The 20,954-nt window shown below is 46.5% G+C and overlaps 1 pseudogene; it reads right to left on the minus strand.

The window, feature by feature from the left end:
• Nucleotides 1-20,261: 20,261 nt before the first annotated feature.
• LOC143941751 (U2 spliceosomal RNA) lies at nucleotides 20,262-20,369 on the minus strand (annotated as a pseudogene).
• Between the last annotated feature and the right edge of the window lie 585 nt (nucleotides 20,370-20,954).

The raw sequence follows: 20,954 nt of genomic DNA on the forward strand, positions 1-20,954 counted from the left end.
CTGCCACTCCATAGAGGTGAATGGAGGGTCCGATTGGGTCAGACAGATCATGTTAAAGTGCCTAAGGCTACTTTTACATTGATGGTCTGCGGTCTATCCACACCTGTGGCTTTCCTGCAGGTTATCTGTACTTTGCCATAGAATTCTAGCATATTCTGCAGGTGCGGTGCACTTTCTGAACGTGCACCAAACCCACAGGTAAAACCAGAAGTCTATGGCTCAGTGCAGGTATGTCACAGGTACAATGTGCTACACCTGCGGATCAGTTTAAAAGCAGCCCAGTAACCACTAAAGAACAGATATGTCCATATCTACACTGTGATTTTAGTAATAAACTTTCTGTCCCAGGCAGAGTGCATTTGGTATCACTCCACCTATGACAGGAGTTGGTGCTATACAGGAAGCATTGGCTTATGTGGCTCTGCTCCGCAGCTGCTTGCTCCCTCTACCGTTGGCTTCATTCACAACACTGATGCTCTGGCATGGCAGGTAGACAACCTGCAATCTGAGCTTGCCAACCCGCCATCCCAGAGCAGGAGGCCACATCAAAGGGCTCCGCGAGCCACTGGTTGGGCACCCCTGGTCTAGATCATCCAGTTCATGTTGCACAGTGGTCATTATTATCAGAAGTACTGTGATCAGCTGCTTTGGATCTTTTAGCGTTATGGTGTAAGTTTCTACTTTCCTAAAAGTAGAAATTCAGAAAGCAGCTTTCAATATTCTTAAGATGATCTAGTCTCTTTAGACCCCTTTCACACCAAGGGCGTTTTGCAGGCACTATAGCGTTAGAAATAGCGCCTGCAATCCACCCTAAAACAGCTGCACCATTGTCTGTAGTGTGAAAGCTTGAGAGCTTTTACACTGCAGCGGTGCGCTGGCAGGACATCAGGAAAAGTCCTGCCAGCAGCTTCTTTGGAGCGGTGAAGGAGCGGTGTGTTTACCACTCCTCCACCACTGCTCCCCATTGAAATCAATGGGGCAGCGCTGTAATACCGCCTTCAAAACGCTGCTATTGCGCTAGCGGGGGGTAAAAGCGCCCCGCTAGCGGGCAAAATGCGCCGCAAATCCGACGGTAAAACGCCGCTAAAAATAGCAGCGTTTTACCGCAGACGCTATAGGTGGTGTGGTGTGAAAGGGATCTAAGGGAGGACCTGTCACTGCTCACCTAACAAAGTTGTTGATTTGTTTGGTAGTGATGTCACTTGCAGTAAAGCTGTGTTTCCACCTTTGTTGACCCTCACTGAACTCACACATTTCCATATTACGCACAAACATTGTACACCTTTTACCATTTTAATGGGGCGCATGGAGCCAAGAGACTTTACCTAAGGGAATGTGCACTTCTCAGGCAAAACGATGGGGCTCCAAAAATCTATGTGTCATTTATTTTTTCCTTTTTTTGGTGGGAACCAAAGGATGAAGTGACTCCACTGATGCCAAATAAATAAATAGCATGCTTGAAGATGGGGATAGGTTCTGCACCCTTGGATGGCATGCCAAGCATCCAGGGCTCTTTCACGTCTCTTCAGTGCCGTGGGTTGCATGTGTAGCGCCCAGCTCCTAATGAGCAGACGCTATTGTTTTTCAAATTTAAGTTGTCTGAAGTTGCAGTTTGGCTCAGGTTTCTGTACCAGTTCAGCTGGGTTGTGCTAGATTCCACTTGGCCGTGGGTGTCGCTGTCACCACCAGTAAGTGTTGGAAATGCAACAGGCTGGATGCATTGAATGCCCCTTTTACTCGTAAATAGCCCAATGGGAGTGGTTCACCCGCTGTACATTCTGGGTGAGGGTATTTAAGGTACTGACGTCATTTTGAGGGGTTATTTTCCGGGGTTCGCTATCCTGACCTCACCTGGCCTGGGAAGTGTGCTGCCTGTTCCTGTGCCTCGGGGGCCAGCTGGCCCGAGGCTTTGCAATTGAAAGAGTAGGCCCAAAAGTCTTGGGGTCTACTGATCCAGGGGTAGTCCTGTGCTGTCTTGCCTACGGGGAGAAGCCAAGCGACTGGAGGATCCAGGGGAGGACTTTTCCAGGAGAGGACCGAGCAACAAGCCTGGTATCTCTGGAGGAGCCTGGAGACTCAGTTGGAGGATGCAACACCAACAGAGTGCAGGGTTTAGGGATGCAACACCAACCCACCCCACCAAAGCTTTTTTGCATCTCTAGTCACTCCTACCTCTCCCTATGTAGGCAGCGAGCAGAGGGTGAGAGGTGAAGGAATAGAGTTCTGCCACGATCCAGGTGCAAAACTGGGTGCACTGTGTACAGAGTGCCGAGTTCAGGGGTGCGCTGTGTATAGAATGCAGGGTTTAGGGGTGCGCTGTGTACAGAGTGCAGGGTTTAGGGGTGCACTGTATACAGCATTCACGCAGTGCACAGAGTGCAGGGTTTAGGGATGCAACACCAACCCACCCCACCAAAGCTTTTTTGCATCTCTAGTCACTCCTACCTCTCCCTATGTAGGCAGCGAGCAGAGGGTGAGAGGTGAAGGAATAGAGTTCTGCCACGATCCAGGTGCAAAACTGGGCAAGAGGGCTACATGATAAGGCCTGGTGGGCCGGATTTAGCCAACAGGCCTTGTGTTTGACATCTGCACTTTATCTATAGACTTCCCAGGGGTCTCACTGTTTACAAGCTGGCAGTGGAAGCAAAGTTAATGATTTGAGGAGGTTCCTAGTTCATGGTAATCCTCTATAAACAGCAGCTTTTGAATGGAGTTATTAAAAGAATGTGGAATTTGCTTAAATATGGATATATTGGTGTAATTCCATCATAATCAGTTTTGCTTTATCAGCATGAGTGACTCGTTTTATTTCTACTGTCAGTTAATTTGTATTCACATTTCAAATGTCTTTAGTAGATCCAGAGCAAAGCTGTACCACCTTCTACTCCCACGTGGATAGGCATATACCATAAGCAAAACCTTATGTGGCTAGCAAAATCCACAGTGAACTTTAAAATCTACTGCTATAACACACATATGTGACTATTTCTCATAATAACATTTATTTAACAGAAATATGTTCTATAAAATAAAAACTATTTACACAATCCCCCAAAAAGCAGTAAACTTTACAATGAGGTTTCACCCCCTCCCCCAAATTCTCAATGAAATACACCTTTTAGGAAAAAAAAAAAATCTATATATTGCTTTAGCTTTGTAGCCACATTCCACAACTATATGGCCCCTTACAGAAAATTTCTTATTCTACTTGAATTTGTGAAATATATAAGAGATTAAGTACTGTATAGTAACAGATGCTGAGCACAATAAAATTACTCAGTGTCTAATGCACTGTGTGTTTTTTGTTTTTTTTCTCTTTTCATCTAGTACGTGTACTTTATAGGTTAATGCAATGAAGTTATAAGTTGGTTCACTCTACAAAAGCAGAATTGAAATGAATTATTAAGCACTAATATGGGCATCTGCAAAAGACATTTCGAAAAAATAAGATCAAATCGTAAAGTTTCAGGACTTTGGTTTCAATTTACTACATCTTGTAGGAATCTTTAAAGGTTTTTATTCCAGCAGCCACATCTCTCATAACATTGGAGAGCTGACAAATGGGGTCCGAAGTTATATTTTTATGTTTTAAAACTGGGGACTATGTAACAATTCAATTTCAATTTATGATTGAAACACTATGCATCGCCTTAACTTGCCATTTTGTAGTAATGCATTTTTCTAGCTTGTATGTACACAGGTGACTGTTTATATGCTATATTGCTGCCTTTCGGTTTTTAGTCGGAATGCCTGCACTATTTTTTTTAAGGCTAAGTATATTTTTTGCAAGTACAGAAAATACATGGTAATGTTGCCAGAAATGCAATGTCATGTACTGGCAAATGTCAATTCCTGTGAGTTAAACTATAATATCAAAAAAAGTTGCCTTCCTTCTGCAAAGTACAAACTTGCCAATCCCCCATGTAATTTAGATGAAGAGAGGAAGGCATGTTTAAAGACCAAACCATGAGAGTAGCCTAGGGTGACAGCAATGTTTCTCATTGATACAGTAGGGGGGTAAGGGTTGCCAACCTAGCACTGAAAGTTTGTTACTCACTTGCCGACCAACCGTGTACCTGGTACAACACTGAACCTCAGATGGTTATACTGGGACGATGCCTGATACTGTTTTTTAGAGCCAACAGTTGGCTCTTTTGTAAAAGCAATCCTAACTAGCCACTGGGTTGCTTTTTCAAGTCACAGGGGGAGGAAGTCCCAACTGCTCCTGCCGACTTTCATGGCTTTACCCGGGATCTCCCGTCCTACTTGGAGTCCTGATCGACCAGCTGGCACTTCTGTCAGCTGATCATAGAGCCAGACATTAACCTGATTGGCTTTGTTCAGCTCTATGATATAGTAACCAGGAAGAAATGACTGGATACCAGTCTACACCAGACTGTACTGGATACCAGTAGTTTTGCATAGGCACAAGGTAAACAAATGCCCAAAGACTTTCCTCATGGTCTTTAGCTGTGGGGCCTTAGACTGTTCAAGACTTTCTACTACTACTACTAGGAGAGACTGTCCTCTAATTACTAACTACTGAGCATTTTGACGTACCCCAAGCCCAAGTTCTCTTTTTTCTATTGGAGTTCTTCAAGCAATAAACTTTAAAAATACATTTCCTAGGCTGTTTATTGGAGCCAGCGTGAATGAACTGTTTTTTGTGTGTATGGGAAGCCTCTGTACTGTTTGGGAAGAAACCAGTTTATATCAGCGGCTCCTGTGGGGGTATTGCTACATAGGAAATGCTGTTTGCCTCCACCATGCTTTACGTCTGCTTTAACCACTTCACCTTCGGAAGAATTTACCCCCTTCCTGACCAGAGCACTTTTTGCGATTCGGCACTGCTTCGCTTTAACTGATAATTGCACGTGCGATATGGCTCCCAAACAAAATTGATGTCCTTTTTTCCCACAAATAGAGCTTTCTTTTGGTGGTATTTGATCACCCCTGCAGTTTTTATTTTTTGTGCTATAAACAAAAAAAGAGCGACAATTTTGAAAAAAACGCATTACTTTTTACTTTTTGCTATAATAAATATCCCCCAAAAATTTATAAAAAAAATATTTTTTTCCTTGGTTTAGGCCAATACGTATTCATCTACATATTTTTGGTAAAAAAATTGCAATAAGCGAGTATTGATTGGTTTGCACAAAAGTTATAGCATTTACAAAATAGGGGATAGTTTTATGGCATTTTTATTAATATATATATATATTTTTTTTTTAATGGCGCCGATCGATTTTTATCATGACTGTGACATTATGGTGGACACAACTGACATTTTTGACACATTTTTGGGACCATTGTGATTTATACAGCAATCAGTGCTATACAAATGCACTGATTCCTGTGTAAATGACACTGGCAGTGAAGGGGTTAACCACTAGGTGGCAGCGTAGGGGTTAAGTGTGTCCTAGGGGCGTGTTGCTAACTGTGGGAGGTGTGGCTGTGTTTTATAGATCACTGATCTCTGCTCCAATCACAGGGAGCAGAGATCAATGACACTGTTGCTAGGCAGAACGAGGAGATGCTTGTTTACTTTAGCATCTCCCCGTTCTTCCTCTCCGTGAGACGATCGCGTGTATCCCCATGGCGGTCGAGTCTGCGGGACGCGACTCACGGAGCTTCCCGCGGGCTCGCATGCGTGCCGCCTTTTAAAGGGCAACGTACAGGTACGTGATTCTGTCTGTTCGTGCCCTTCTGCCGACGCATATTGACGTGAAGCGGTCGGGAAGTAGTTAAGGATAAAGTATATGTCCAGCCAAAACCTTTTTTTTTGGATAGCTTTGGATAGAGCAGGGAAGGGTTAGAACTTGTGGCCAGTAGCAGAGGACTAGAAGCCCCTACTGCTTATGTTTGCCTGCAGACAGGCTGGGAAAGTATATCAATTAGGAAAAAGGTACTTAGATTTTTTTTTTTTTATAAAATATTTACAGTGCCATCTTCCACATAGAGAAATAGAAGTGGCAATGTAAATTAAACAGTGTGTGTTTAGTATCACTTTAATGATAACCACTAGTACAGACAAGGGTTTCAACTTCATCATTGAAAGGAAAGGTTAGTGTGAGAAAACACAGCAGGATTCTTTCTCTCGTTGATCTAGTCAGTCCATTTGGAAGTAATGCTGCGTACACACGATCTGACTTTCCGGCAGACTTGGTTTGGCGGACCGGAATCCGTCAGACAATTCGATCGTGTGTGGGCTCCAGTGGACTAAAAATTGGGAAACCCGTTCGTCTGTGTGCTAGACCAAATACGACGCAAGGGCAGCTGGCTACTGGCTATTGAACTTCCTTGTTTAGTCCAGTTTACTTCATCACGTTCTAAACGAACCGACTTTCAAATGGACTTAGTCCGGTCGTGTGTCGCCAAGTTCGTTTCGTTCAGAAAGTCCGTCGGACCTCCACCGAAAGTCCGTTGGGAAGACCGTCGGACCTAGTCCGTCAAAAAGTCCAGTCAGGTGTACGGGGCATAAGGCACTCACCTTACATCATATGTTAGATCATGAATTGTTCCTGCACATAACTTTATTCTTCTCATTAGGACAGAAGCTACACATGGAACCATGGCACCATAGCACAACAAACTGAATCTGCTCTGTATGCTTTTGTTTTTTGGTAATGCTCTGTCTGCAGTTGCTTCTTTTTACACTTTCACAGATGACCTTATTTTAAACATTTTCTGTGGTTATTTTCCTTCACTGTGGAGACCAGATGTTAAACTACAAAAGGTTCATTGCAGGATCCAAAGTATACACCAGGCAGACCAAATTTTAATTGACTTGGATGGATCACTGAGGATGAAATACACACAGCAATTGATCTTTTTTCATTTTATGGCTCAGTACAGTAAAATATTACTGTCTTAGGAAATGAGCATATGCACTGTGCTGATGATCCCACAGTTCATAAAAATATGAGGCCATTCATATTGACAAAACGTGTTTACTGCCACATAAAGGAGTACTCCATACTTTCTGTATTTGATGTTTGTTAAATTGCTTTGCTTGGTAGCTTTGGAATTTTCCCTTGTACAAGACGTTTGCATTTTCAAATATTATTTATGTGCAACCCTTACATTTTTATGAGTGGTGTCCAGAACCCACATGTCAGGAACTCATTTGCTGTGTGAGCATCTGGACTGTTGTCTCTGTCACAGTCATTTAGAAAGTAATCAGACTTCATAATTGGTTCACTGTGGGCCACCCTTCGCTGTCTTGTCATACAAATGCTTCTACCTCAGTTTCCACTGGTGCACTTCTTGGGTCTTGCTGCTCTTCTGGGTTCTCCTATACTGTAGGCTCCTCCTCAGAAGCCGTAATTCTGTAGCAGCATCCTTTTATGACCTCATGGTGTCCTGTCCACCTGTGTTATAGAATTTGTCAGTTTACAACTCTTTAGTGTGCATTGGATTAATCCTAGTTGCTGACTTTGCTTGGTTTCATTTCAATCATACTTCACCTAGCCTGAATCCAGCTGTGTTTCCTACATATTTATTTCTCACTCTAGTGTTAACACTTAGCTCTGGTTCTACTTGGAACGGTTCTCTGGTTACTCTTCCTGACTATGCTTTTGTCCCACTTTTTGGAGCAATCTTTGCCCAGGTTTACCTAACTCTTGAATGGTACTCCACATAAGTCTGTGTACCCGCTATTTGCCACCTACAAGACCATTTGATGGATTATACTCTAGGAGTGAAGGGCATGAGAGTTCCAAACTTACCATCTTGGGCTCTGATAACATTAAATTTTTAGAGCATGCATTTACAGGGGTTGGACAAAAATATGGAAACACTATATGATTTGCAAGTGTGAAAGTGATAACATGTTTTGCGTTGCTTCCGCTGTGTGTTGAGACACCTAGTTAACAGGTGGAAAGCCTCACTTTTGTCATTCACTACATGCGCTGCTAGTAATACGGAGTCATGTCAGAGCTTACTCTCAAAGAGGGCACATTTTTGGTACCCGCTTAGCTGATGCCTCTGTGACTTAAGTTGCCAATTTATTTGCGGTGTAGCGAGGTACAGTATCAAAGGTTATGACATTATATACAGTTTCCAGGAAAATGTTGTCTGATAAGCATCAGCACGGTTGACATGGTCAACTAATCAAAAGAGACAAAAGGACATTGTGCAGAATTGTGACCCGGAATAAGAAAACTGCTGCAAAAGTGACAGCAAAGCTCAATCTTCAAAAGCCTGTGTCCACAAAACTGTGCAACGTGAACTCCATAAGCAAAACATTTATGGGGGAGCTGCAATTGCCAAACCACTCGTGACCGATACTCATGCTCAGAAGAGAAGAGATTGGTACAACACCCACAAATCATGGACTATCGATCAATGGAAGACTGTAATATGTGCCAGCGTGTTTACACAAATAATAATGTAATCTTTTATAATAACATGACATTCTTTTACTTAACAACTTGCCTACTGGGCACTTTCACCCCCTTCCTGCCCAGGTCAATTATCAGCTTTCAGCACTGTCGCACGTTGAATGACAATTGCGCAGGCATGCAACGCTGTACCAAAATGAAGTTACATTTTTTGAAACAGAGAGAGCTTTCTTTTGATGGTATTTAATCACCGCTGAGCTTTTTATTTTTTGCTAAAAAACTAAAAAAGCTTGAAAAGTTTTGTGCCAACGGTAAAGCATGGTAGCCACACAATCATAGTTTGGGCAGCCATATCTTGGTATTCTGCAGGCCCCATTATCACCTTGAAAGGTAGAGTCATTGCCAGTGACTATCTACAGATTTTGACTGGCCATGTGCACTAAATGGTGCAGAAATTGTGTTGTGCAGACAGCGCCATTTACCAAGACAAATATGCTCAGATTCAAACAACTGGTTTAATGAGCATGCAGATTCAAATCACGGTTTGATGAGCATGCAGATGAAACCTCACACTTTCCATGGGCGCTACAGCAGCCAGACTTCAATATCATAAAGCCGCTATGGTCAATTTTGATGCCAAAAGTGGTCCAACACAATAACAGGTAACAATTTCACTCTTTTACCTGGTGCTCCTATATTTTTGTCCAATCCCTGTAAATGAGAGCTTATTTCCATACCGCTAGTGGTTCTGAGTATCTTCAGCCATTCTATGCTGTACAGATCATCTCTGTACATCCTAGGTAGAATGTCTGAGGATGCCTCCTCTGGGATCCTTTCATAACAGAAAGGTGCACTGCCTGAGAGAGGCTTTCTCCTCTTCTACATTCTCAAACGTTTGGTGAATTAAAAGAATGCTAAATATTTGTGACTTCTACATATGTATAACTGTTGTTTTTTTTTTTTTTTTTTTGCCTGGAGTTTGCTTTCATCAGCTCATTGTCAGATTATGGCAATGACTATAAAATATGAACACCAGGAAGAGTAAAAAGTAACATTTCATGTTATAGTCCAACAGCAAGTCATTAAAGCTGATCTCCAGCAACTAAATACACTTTGTAAAGTGGTTGTAAACTCTTCCATATACCCAGGGGAGTGAATGGCCTCATGTGATACACAGAGATTAAACAAAGCCTCCTACATAAATTATACCTGTTTATCTGCAGCACTCTTCTCTATATCTGTTCAAAGCCCAGAGTTTATAAAGCTTGTCTGAGTTGTCTGAAAAAAGAGAGCTGACCTTACACTCTGCAGAGTAGGGAGTGCTGATTGGGGGGAAGGGGCACATCCCCTTCACTCAGCATAGAGAAACAGAGCTGAGGCTGTCAATCTGCTGGACGTCCCTCCCCTGTCACCTTTTTTGTCTTGGTTACAGGAAGAGTCAGAAGTGAGTCATGCTGATACCAGAGGGGGGAAGCAGCAGACAGAAATGACACTGTTTTATTTTCTCTTTTGTTCATTGATGGACACAGCTTCAGTAATCTTGACCGTAGGGTTATTACGCCACCTTCAGGAGAGGACTAGGCAGAACATGTAATATATGTGAAAACAAAAGAACTTTACAGTTCCGCCCAGGAGGCGGTCCCTCTGGTAATAACCCCTCAGCCTGCTTCCTGCAGCTCAGTTTTTTTCTGCCTAGTGAAGGAGAAGGACCTAGGCTCCCTGCGGGACCATTGGTCCTGGGATTTTTTTCTGGATTTTGCCTTTTGCGCAAGATTTTAAGATCCTGTGATCTGCTATCAACAGCGGGCTGGGTGACAGGCTGGATGATATAGATTCTTGTAGCCTCCCCAGCCTGGCCATCGAGCGTGTGCAGATGCTAGCTACGCACTGGGTCAGCCATGACATGCCCCTTAGGCTCCAGGGGTGGCCAGTGAGCGCAACGCTCCGGGACACACATATGACCGGACTACCGATGTCTTTGTCACAGTGGGCCATGGCCAGCAGCCACCCCGTACTTCTCAGGTGTGGGTCTGTGATGGGATGTCCCCAGCTTGTCCAGATGGTAGGTACAGCCTCGGCAGTATTGAGCAGCTGGGCATTCCCTGGGAGGACGATTATGGGGTCCCTCTCCTCCCCCTCTTCTCTCCCTGTCCCTATTTTCCTCCCCCCCTCTGTGGGGATGCTGCATGACTGGGCTACTGAGCGGTATGTGTATTTGGGCCAGGGGTCCTCCGGGGGGCTCTGATCTTGGATTGGGTGCTGTGCTGGTTGTCTGTGTCCCTGGGTTGTCTGTGGTCTCTCTGCTGGTGTCTGTGGGCTCTGTATGTGTTGCTGCCATAGCGCTGTCTGCTGCCATTATCTCTGTTCATTCACTGTGTACAGTTACTTGTCTGCCATTTTTTGTGAGTCTCTGTGGAAAGCATGGTCGGGGGCCATTTTCCTGAAGTTCGGAGGCCATTTTCCCTGTGATTGTCCTTTCTATGGGGCGCTCGGTAGCCATTTTGTTGTAGCCGCAGCACGGTTTTCTCTTCAGCACTGGTTCCTGTACTTCAGAGCAGCTCGGTTTTTTTGGACTGGACACCTGGGAGCTGACACTGGACACAGGCACCTGTAACAGCACAGCGCAGCACTCGGTCGGGGTGGTGAGTTCTGTGGTGGGGGCCCCTCAGTCTGCAGCAGCTAGGAGGGTGGAATTGAGCACCTGTCCTAAGTCCCCAAGGGTGGCAGACAGGGTGGGTCAGCAGGGCTTCAGAAACTGGTTTCTTCCCCAGAACTCCCTGCAATTGCAACCGGCTTGTCTGCAAACAATGCAGTGCCTTTAGACTCTTTGTCGTTGGTCCTCGAAACGTTCGTTGCCAGGGTGGAGGTGGTGTGCGGGCGTAAAGGTGGTAAAAAACAGACCCTGAACCCCCACCCCCCGTCCTCCGGGAAGAGTTCTGACTTAGACTTGGGCCCCGCAGCGACTTAGGGCCCCTGCTCTGATGTGACCGATCGGGCAGTGAGGATGATTCCCCGTCCGGGTCCACGCAAGACAAATCGCTAGTTGGAGCACTTATCACAGCTGTGCGTGATACCCTGAAAATTCAGGATACAGCAGAGTCCTCTGCTGAAGTAGCGGTCCCTTTTGGGTCCCATAAGCCAGCCCGTACAGCTAAGGTGTTTCCGTATCTGACTTATTTCGATAAGTTCATATACAAGGAATGGGGAAGCCCGCAACTGACCTTTTTGGTCCCAAAAAGAATGGTGGTGCACCTTTGAGAAGAGCCATCTTAAAAAATGGTCAGCTCCTCTGGTCGTGGACCCCCCAGTGTCCAGGTTAAACAAAGTAACCACGATCCCGGTAGAAGAGACTCCTGCATTTAAGGACCCTACCAACAGGAAGGTGGAGGTCGTGGCCCGTTCCTTGTTTATGGTAGCGGGGTCAGCGATACGACCAGTACTGGCCACAGCATTAGTGTTGCAGACACTTACCGAGTGGGCAAAACGATTGCACCGTGAGTTGGAGAAGCAGCAGGCCTCTCCTGTCTGTGTGGAATAGACAGACCAGTTAGTGCACTGCCTTGAGTATGTCTGTGACGTGGCCCTGGATACGCTCCCCTTGCTCTCCAGGGCATCAGTGTAAGCAGTGGTGCTGCGGCGCCTGATTTGGCTGAAATGCTGGTCTGCGGACCAGGCATCTAAGAAAGCCTCGACGGATCTACCCTTCCTTGGTGAGCAGCTATTTGGAGCCTCGTTGGATAACTTTCTTAAGAATGTCACAGGTGGGAAGAGCACCTTGCTCCCACAGTCCAGGAAGAGTAAAGAGTGACACCGCGGACAAGGGCTCTCATTTTCCGCTCAAGAGAGGCTTTTTTGTCCACCCGGGACTTCAGCAAACCGCTCCCAGGCCGACAGGGCAATTACCTAGGGTCCCTGGACTCGCAAACCTAGCAAGCCAGTGAGCAAAAGTGCTTCTGCATGAAGGTTTGCAGCCCGGTGGGCCTCTCGGCTGTCCGACCAATGGGTCTGCAAACTGATTTCATCGGGCTTCAAGATAGAGTTCCTCTCTTGGCCACCAAACAGATTCTTCCCCTCCAGCATACCCTTACTCCCGGCTCGCCAGGAGGCCCTGTTGGGGACAGTAAGGGACCTGCTAAGCCGCAGGGTGATGTGCCTGTTCCAGAAACAGAAAGGTTTCAGGGGTTCTACTCCAATCTGTTTGTAGTCCCCAAAAAGAAAGGGGTACGTCCAATCTTGGACCTGAAAGCCCTCAATTGTTTTGTGAAAGTACAGAGGTTCAGAATGGAATCAGTTCACTCAGTAGTCGCTGCACTCCATCAGGGGGACTCCCTGGCATCTTTGAACATCCAGGAAGCATACTTGCACATACCCATATGCCTCAGGCATCAGAGGTTTCTGCGATTTGCAGTAGGCGAAGACCACTACCAGTTTGTGGCTCTCCCCTTTGGCTTGGCTTCAGCCCCCCGAGTCTTTACCAAGGTATTGGCTCCAATTTTGGCATTGTTGCGACAATGCAGGATCGCAATTGTGGGTTATCTAGATGATCTCCTCCTGAGGGCAACTTCCACCTCAGAATTAAAGGAGGATATGGCGATCACTATGCAAACCCTGCAGGAATTTGGGTGGATGTTGAACCTCAAAAAGTCGGTGCTTGTGCCAACTCAGCACCTGGAGTACCTAGGCTTACTGCTGGACTCAGTGGAAGCGAGAATTTCTCTCCCTTCAGACAAACTGCAGACTCTCAGACTCTCCCACGGTGAAGCTGTTGATGAACCGCAGTTGGTCATCGCTGCGCTTCTGCATGCGAGTCCTGGGTCTCATGATGGCCTCCTTCGAGGCGGTACTGTATGCCCAATTTCACACCAGAGTCTTGCAGAAGGAGATATTGACAAAATGGGACAAATCTCTCTTATCCCTGGATCGACAGATTCGGGTGAGCCAGTTAGTCAGGGATTCCCTTCTCTGTTGGCTGAGACCTCCAGCACTTTGGTCCGGGAAGTCGTTCCTACCTCTGCATTGGACAGTGATCACAACGGACGCCAGCCTGACTGGCTGGGGTGGAGTACTGGGAGTACAGTTGACCCAGGGCCTCTGGTCGAGGGATGAATCCAAGTTGCAGATCAATGTGCTTGAGCTCCGAGTGATCAGGCTATGCCTCTTCACATGGTCAATGAGACTAAGAGGGCGTCCGATCAGGATCCAGTCAGACAACACCACGGCTGTGGCATATGTCAATTACCAAGGAGGAACAAGAAGCTCGGCTGCAGCACAAGAGGTCGCTCACATCCTTCGGTGGGCAGAGCGGCATGTACCGGCCCTGTCGGCCAGCTACATCCTGGAAGTAGAAAACTGGCAGGTGGACTATCTAAGTCGTCAGATGCTGGACCCAGGAGAGTGGTTGTTGCATCCAAAGGAGAGTGGTCGTTGCACTCCAGGAGAGTGGTCATTGCATGTTCAGGCTTCTGTGCCTGCGGTGGGGCACACCAGATGTAGATATCCTCCTGGCCTGTAGGCTCAATCGAAATGTGCGGAGGTTCATATCCAGGACAAGAGATCCTTGGGCGGATGCGCCAGACACGCTGGTGCCTCCATGGGATCAGTACTGGCTGATTTATGCCTTTCCTCTGTTAAAACTGTTACCACGTCTGCTCCGCAGACTCGAGGCCAAGGGGATTCCAGTGATACTGATTGCCCCAGATTGGCCTCTGCATCCTTGTTACGCCGACCTAGTATGCCTGGGGGCAGTCGCTCCCTGACGATTACCGATGCGAGAAGACCTTCTGTCTCAAGGTCCGATTCTCCATCCTGCTTTACCGTCACTGGTTTTAACAAGGGGTCCGGCATGTAGTCCCTCCAGTGAGTCCACCCTTTCCTCTGTTGGATCTGAACCTGGTGCTATCGGCGCTTCAGAAACTGCCATTTGAGAACATCAGGGAAATTCCCTTGTTGACTCTTTCTCAGAAATTGGTCTTCCTAGTGGCCATTGCATCAGCCAGGAGGGTTTCAGAACTGGTGGCCTTGTCTTGCAAGCCTCCACAGGGATAAGGTGGTGTTGCGTCCACAACCTTCTTTTCTACCGAAGGTGGTTTCGGCTTTTCACCTCAATGAAAAAATTGTGTCACCATCTCTGTGTCCTAAACCGACACATCCTAAGGAGGTGGCCCTCCATTCCCTGGACGTGGTCCGGGCTTTTAGGGTTTATCTGTCTGCCACAGCTCCCTTCCGGAAGTCAGACTCTCTGTTCGTTTTGGGAGCTGGTCCAAAAAAAGGATTGGTGGTCTCGTCGTCTACCATTTCCAGGTGGATCAAACAGATCGTGGTCCAGGCTTATGCCTTAAAGGGGCAGGTGCCCCCCTTTCCTGTCATGGCCCATTCCACCAGGGCAATTGGGACCTCTTGGGCCTTCCGACATCAAGCGTCAGTAGCCAAGGTGTGTAAGGCGGGAACTTAGTCGTCCGTTCACACCTTTACAAAGTTCTACAAAGTGGATGTAAGCGCATCTTCTGATGCCTGCTTTAGCCGCAAAGTTTTGCAGGAGGCCGTGTAATGTTTTGCAATTTTACACTCTTTCTTCTGTTAAGAGAAAGTTACCTCTTTTGAATTTAATGCACTCTGATGCATTGGTTGACCGCAAGTTCTGCTGCGGTTGGTTTAGATGGTGACTCCCCTGTTGGGGAGCACCTATGGTTGTGGGTGAAGTTATGTTGCTGTTCCCACCCCTCATTATGACACTGCTTGGGGACACCCATACGGTCAAGATTACTGGAGCTGTGTCCATCAATGAACGAAAAAGAGAAAATAGGATTTTTGTACTCAACGTAAAATCCTTTTCTCTGAAATTGATTGACGGACACAGCACCCTCCCCTCCTATTGGTTTACGTTATACTGCTTGTTGACATACTGAGCTGCAGGAAGCAAGCTGATGGGGTTATTACCAGAGGGACCATCCCCTGGGCGGAACTGTAAAGTTCTGTTGTTTTCATGTGTTTTACATGTTCTGCCTAGTCCTCTCCTGAAGGTGGCGTAATAACCCTACGGTCAAGATTACTGGAGCTGTGTCCATCAATGAATTTCAGAGAAAAGGATTTTACGGTGAGTACAAAAATCCTATTTTTCCAGTCAGCATCTCACAGCTCAGACAGCACATCTAGGCTGGTGAATTTACTTTTTTGTGATGCAGTTAAACAATAAATGTAGATGTACTCCTTGCTTCCAGCCTGTGACAAAGCTGCAGTTTACCCCTCTGTTCACACTGCTCTTTCCTCCTGCTTGTCAGCACATAAGCATACAGTATATCTAAATGACTCCTAGTGCTGTAGCCCCCATAGGCATGCGCAGGGGGTGTGCCATGTGTGCCTTGGCACACCCTAATCACTGCATGTGGTACAGATTCCCTCTACTGCCTAGGTTTTCCCCCATGTTGCCTCCCCTTCCCTGTGGTGCTACTGCCACCTCTCTTCTCCCCTGGCTGCTGCATGTTTCAGGATGAACAGCGGGGGAAGGTGCTAGAAAATATGTAGTTTACTGGCCCCTTCCTTTTCTAAATGAACACAGTGAACACACTCGCTCACTGTGTTCATTCATAACTGAAGCATAGTAAATCGTGTTTACTATGCTTTAGTTTGTGAACGAACAGGAAGCCGTTCAGCACAGAGCACTTCCCATTTATTCACTGCCCCATGCAGCTGAGGATGCAGAGAAAGGCATGTGTGTTTGAGCTTTGGGGTGCACACCCTAATGTAATAGGCTGAGCACACCTATGGTAGCCCCCAATCTCAGTATGAGTGCTACTGTCAAATGGATTTGAAGAGGCTGATCAGAATTGTATTTTACTAGTTATTTTCTTATATTACACTGCAAAATCTAAACATATTGTGGGTACTGCTGTCTGCTGGACACTGCAGTGTTCACTCCACACTGCTCCTGCATTTTACCATTCATTCATAAAATGCAGACCTCGGTGTGGATCCTGCGTTGAATTTGAGATTTAGGCCTCTTGCACACGATACTCCTGTGTGAGAATCTACTTTTTTAGATGTGTTTTTTTTAATGTATTTGCTTGTATTTTTGTGCATATGCGTTTGCGTGATTTCATGCAAATGCACACTTACGCGCATTTGCGCGCATGTAGGAGTAATTTACTGACCAAAAATGCAAATTTTTCAAAAATTTTTTTTATTGAAGAATACATCACTCTTGTGCCTGTGTGAATAGGCACATTACAATGAATGGGCTGTATTTTAACTCAGTAAAAAAATAAGCTGTACTGAGCTTTTTTCAACCTGCAGTGTGCAAGAGGCCTAAAAGAGGGGCCAGTCACATGACTTTGATAGGTCATGTGACTGGCCAACTGTGTTATCTTTAATGAATAAAGATATCTTACTTTAGATTCTTGTGACCAACACATTTGTGAAGTGCTCTGCTGTGTGTTAAAAATGTGCCCATTTCTTTCCCCTTAAAGCGTATGGCCACGGCAAGTCCATAGTATATATGAATTTGAATGAAAGAAAACCTTTCATAAGGATAATGTGGCAACTATTATAAATTGGAGGTCGCATAGCTTTAATCTTGTTTCTAATTTTACTTATCTTAAAAAGGGAAGCTATCATTTAGCTAAAAAGCCTTTACTAGAAGCTGCCATTGTCTGACTCACAAGCTGAATATTTATTCCAGAGCAGTATTCAGTTAAAATAAGCATGAGGCAGGCAGTGGCAGTCTCTATCAGAAAGGTATTTAGCTCTATCTAAGTTTACCCTACTGCCAGACCATTCAGTTGGGGAAAAAAATCATATATGTATAATATATATATATATAGAGCGTCACTTCACCTTTAGGGACATTTTCCACAAGTTCCCCCCTTCCCAATTTATTGCAGCATTCTCGCATATTACAATCTACTCTTCAGCTTTAAAAAAAGTGTTACTTTGTTATTTCATACACCTGAGAGTAAGCAAATCCCCTCACTGTCCTGCCCACATTACAAGTGTGCTCCCATCACCAAAGGTTCAAACATGGCTGCTTGATCCTTCAGTGTCGGGAGCATGCTTGTAATGTCTGGCTCATCCTGACATTACTTATCTGCTCTTGAGTTTTTATAGAGAGGCCCTGTATGACCTAAAGGTATTGAATGACAGAGGAGACCTTTAAAGTGATACTAAAGGATCATTTATTTATTTTTAATTTTTTTAAACATGTCATACTTACCTCCACTGTGCAGCTCGTTTTGCACAGAGTGGCCCCAAACATCCTCTTCTGGGGTCCCTCGGTGGCTCTTGCGGCTCCTCCCTGCATCAGATAACCCCTTTGGAGAAGCGCTCTCCCGAGATGGTTACCTTGTGGATGCGCTCTCCAGTCCAGCATTCGGCATCCATAGAGGCCAAATGCAGGACTCGGCCCCAACCCTGGCACACGCGTCATTGGATTTGATTGACAGCAGATGGAGCCAATGGCTGCGCTGCTATCAATCTATCCAATTAAGATCTGGGAACCCATGGAGAGAGGGATGAACCAACGGAAATTCGGGGCTCAGGTAAGTAAAACGGGGGGGGGGGGGTAGGGGGGCCGGTGACTGAAAGGGGTTTTTTCACCTTGGTGAAAAAACACAAGCCTTCACAACCCCTTTAAGGCGTAAGAGTGGATTGTAATATGCTTGGGATGCTGCAATCCATGAGGAGTTTTATGGAAAGTGTCACTAAGGCCGCGTACACACGCGCGGACTGTTCGCCCAACTTTGTCCGCTGAACAGTGTTTGGGCGGACAGTCCGCTCGTGTGTGGGCTTTCAGCGGACAGTTTCAGCGGACAGTTTGACGGACAAGGTTTTTCGGAAATTCCGTAAAATTGTCCGCTGAAACCTTGTTTCAGCGAACAGTCCGCTCGTGTGTAGGCTTGTTCGTCAAACAAAGTTGCGCGCATGCTCAGAAAGGATTTTCACGCCGAAAGTTATAATGCAGTGTATAGGACGTCGTATTTTTCGTCCCGTCGTACGTGCCGTTCACGTCATCGCGCACGGTTTCAGCAAACTGTTCGTTCGTCGTGTGTGGCCATGTCCGTCCATGCTAATTTTGAGCGGACTGTTTGCCGAAACTGTTTGACGGACAAAGTTGGGCGAACAGTCCGCGCGTGTGTACGCGGCCTAAAGGTGACACATTTTATGCATGTTATTTACCTATACAAGTCTTTCTTATGAGACATCTAAAAGCCCTGAGAATGCTGCTGGGCGCATCTTGGGTGTGATATCAGCAGCCCAAGTAGACTCAGAGCTGTCAATCAAGTGAAACTCTATAATAGCCTTACTCACCCTTTTTTGACATGGAGGAACCATTGGAAAAACATTCTGTTTTTAGTGAATCCCTGATAATAATTATTATTAATTTTTTTTTTATTGAAAGCCTGTGGCGTGCAAAACACACTCAAAAACATCACCCGGTGCATAAAAAATGTGCACACACACAAAGAGTGAGGCCGCGTACACACGCGCGGACTGTTCGCCCAACCTTGTTCGTCAAACAGTTTCGGCAAACAGTCCGCTCAAAATTAGCATGGACGGACATGGCCACACACGACGAACGAACAGTTTGCTGAAACCGTGCGCGATGACGTGAACGGCACGTACGACGGGACGAAAAATACGACGTCCTATACACTGCATTATAACTTTCGGCGTGTAAATCCTTTCTGAGCATGCGCGGAACTTAGTTTGACGAACAAGCCTACACACGGGCGGACTGTTCGCTGAAACAAGGTTTCAGCGGACAGTTTTTCGGAAATTCCGTAAAACCTTGTTCGTCAAACTGTCCGCTGAAACTGTCCGCTGAAAGCCCACACACGAGCGGACTGTCCGCCCAAACACTGTTCAGCGGACAAAGTTGGGCGAACAGTCCGCCCGTGTGTACGCGGCCTCACACAAAAAAGTGCAGACAGGTACACAAGCCCTCTAAAATCAGAGGGCCTTGCCCTGAATCCCCGAGGCTTTAAGCTCCAGACAGGGACAAAGACACTTAAAACTTGGTCTTTCTGGCTAAAACCAGGCAGACCCCTTCTTTGGAAGGTCTTCCGAAACAGACCCACCCAAATACTAGGTGAGGCTCCCCCGAAGGGAGACCCCAAACCCTAAGAGAGAGGGCGAACTAAGCCAGGAGGCCATGTCCACCCCTTCCCCAGACTTTCAGGACAGGCCCTGGGACCTGTGACCCTACTCATCACAGCAAACGTGCAAAGTGACAAAACAAAGACGTAAAACACACAAAATAAATAAACAAAGTGGGGAAAGGATAGTGGAGAGGAGAGTGAAAAGAGTGGCCATTGTGTGAAACAATGACCAGGCCCTCCGGCCAGGAATAAAAAATTCCTCTGGTCCCAGCCAAAAGGCCCAGCCCAAGAGGCAGGTGATAAAAAAGTGTGTTGTTATATGGTTCAGTGTACTTGGTGCCCAAAATCAAAGTGACCCTCACTCACAGTGATATTTAGGCACCCCTGGACTGCCACTTCAGGGGCACATACTCCATAGGCTTTCAAACCCCAACCCTGACCCACAGCCCAGACCACAGCAGCCCCCACTCTGGTCAGGAAGGCATGGAGTTCAGGAAGCTCGGGGAGAGCCTGCCCACCACAAGCTCAAACCCCCGCTCCCGTCCATCCTACCTAATTACATCCAGAGGTACTAATCGCTCCTCCCCGTTTTGCTGTTCAGACCCGGTGTTCCCTCCCGGAAAACTGTCCGGAGCTAGAGCTACCCCAATCTAGGCCAGAAGGCCAGGGACCTGACCCCCCGGATCAGACCCAGATGCAGCAACCATCCTCACCAGGAGCACCCTTCCAGACGGCTCAGACTCGACCATGCATCGGCCCCCAGTTTACTGTCGGGCGGCACAACGTGTCCCCTACCGAAATCGTCCTTCCAGGTGCTAATTATGCCATTGGAGAATGCTGACCAAACCCTCTCTATAGGGGTGGAACAGCGCCTCCTTTGGCAACTGATAAGAACAGATACTACACTTGATCTTAGCCAAAAGGCCGAGATAATAATTACTGTATATACAGCTGGCTGTACATCAGTGTAATGGTCAATAGGAAGAACATGACATTAATGGTCAGTAGGAAGACCCGTTGCCCTTACAGAAAGAAAAAAAAAAAACACTGGTGTCAATAGTTACTTCAGAAATTCAGAAATTGCTTATTGCTTAAGGAACTCTGATTGAGAAGGGCTGCTCTATAGTATTCCCCATCACTCTTTCTCCATCAGTTATATAAAAAGGTAAGCAGTTGAAGTCAGAGTAGCTGGACCATCACAGAAAGAACTGCACGGAGCAAGACCGAAGGGTAGGCGGAGAAAAGGCATGACAGAGGGCTGGGCAAGGATTGGCCAGTTCCATTTTAAGGGGCGGAGCCTGAGCGTGCAGGAGAGCGCGCTCCACGCCCCAGCGTCAGTCGGCAAAGGAGAAGATTCGAAGAAGCATGGCGTCCTCGCTGGGTGACCTGGTCCTGCAGCTGCGGGCCGCAGCCGCGGCGAACGGGGAACGCTGGCTCCGGGAGCAAGTGGAGGAGGTACTCGGGGGCCGACCTGAGGATTCCAGGGCAGCGGCGGATGGAGCGGTCCGGGCGCGGCGCTCCC

This window comes from Lithobates pipiens, unplaced genomic scaffold (assembly GCF_037356315.1).
Source record: "Lithobates pipiens isolate NorthernLeopardFrog02 unplaced genomic scaffold, aLitPip1_a1.2 Scaffold_3, whole genome shotgun sequence".
In the NCBI taxonomy this organism is placed as follows: Eukaryota; Metazoa; Chordata; class Amphibia; order Anura; family Ranidae; genus Lithobates; species Lithobates pipiens.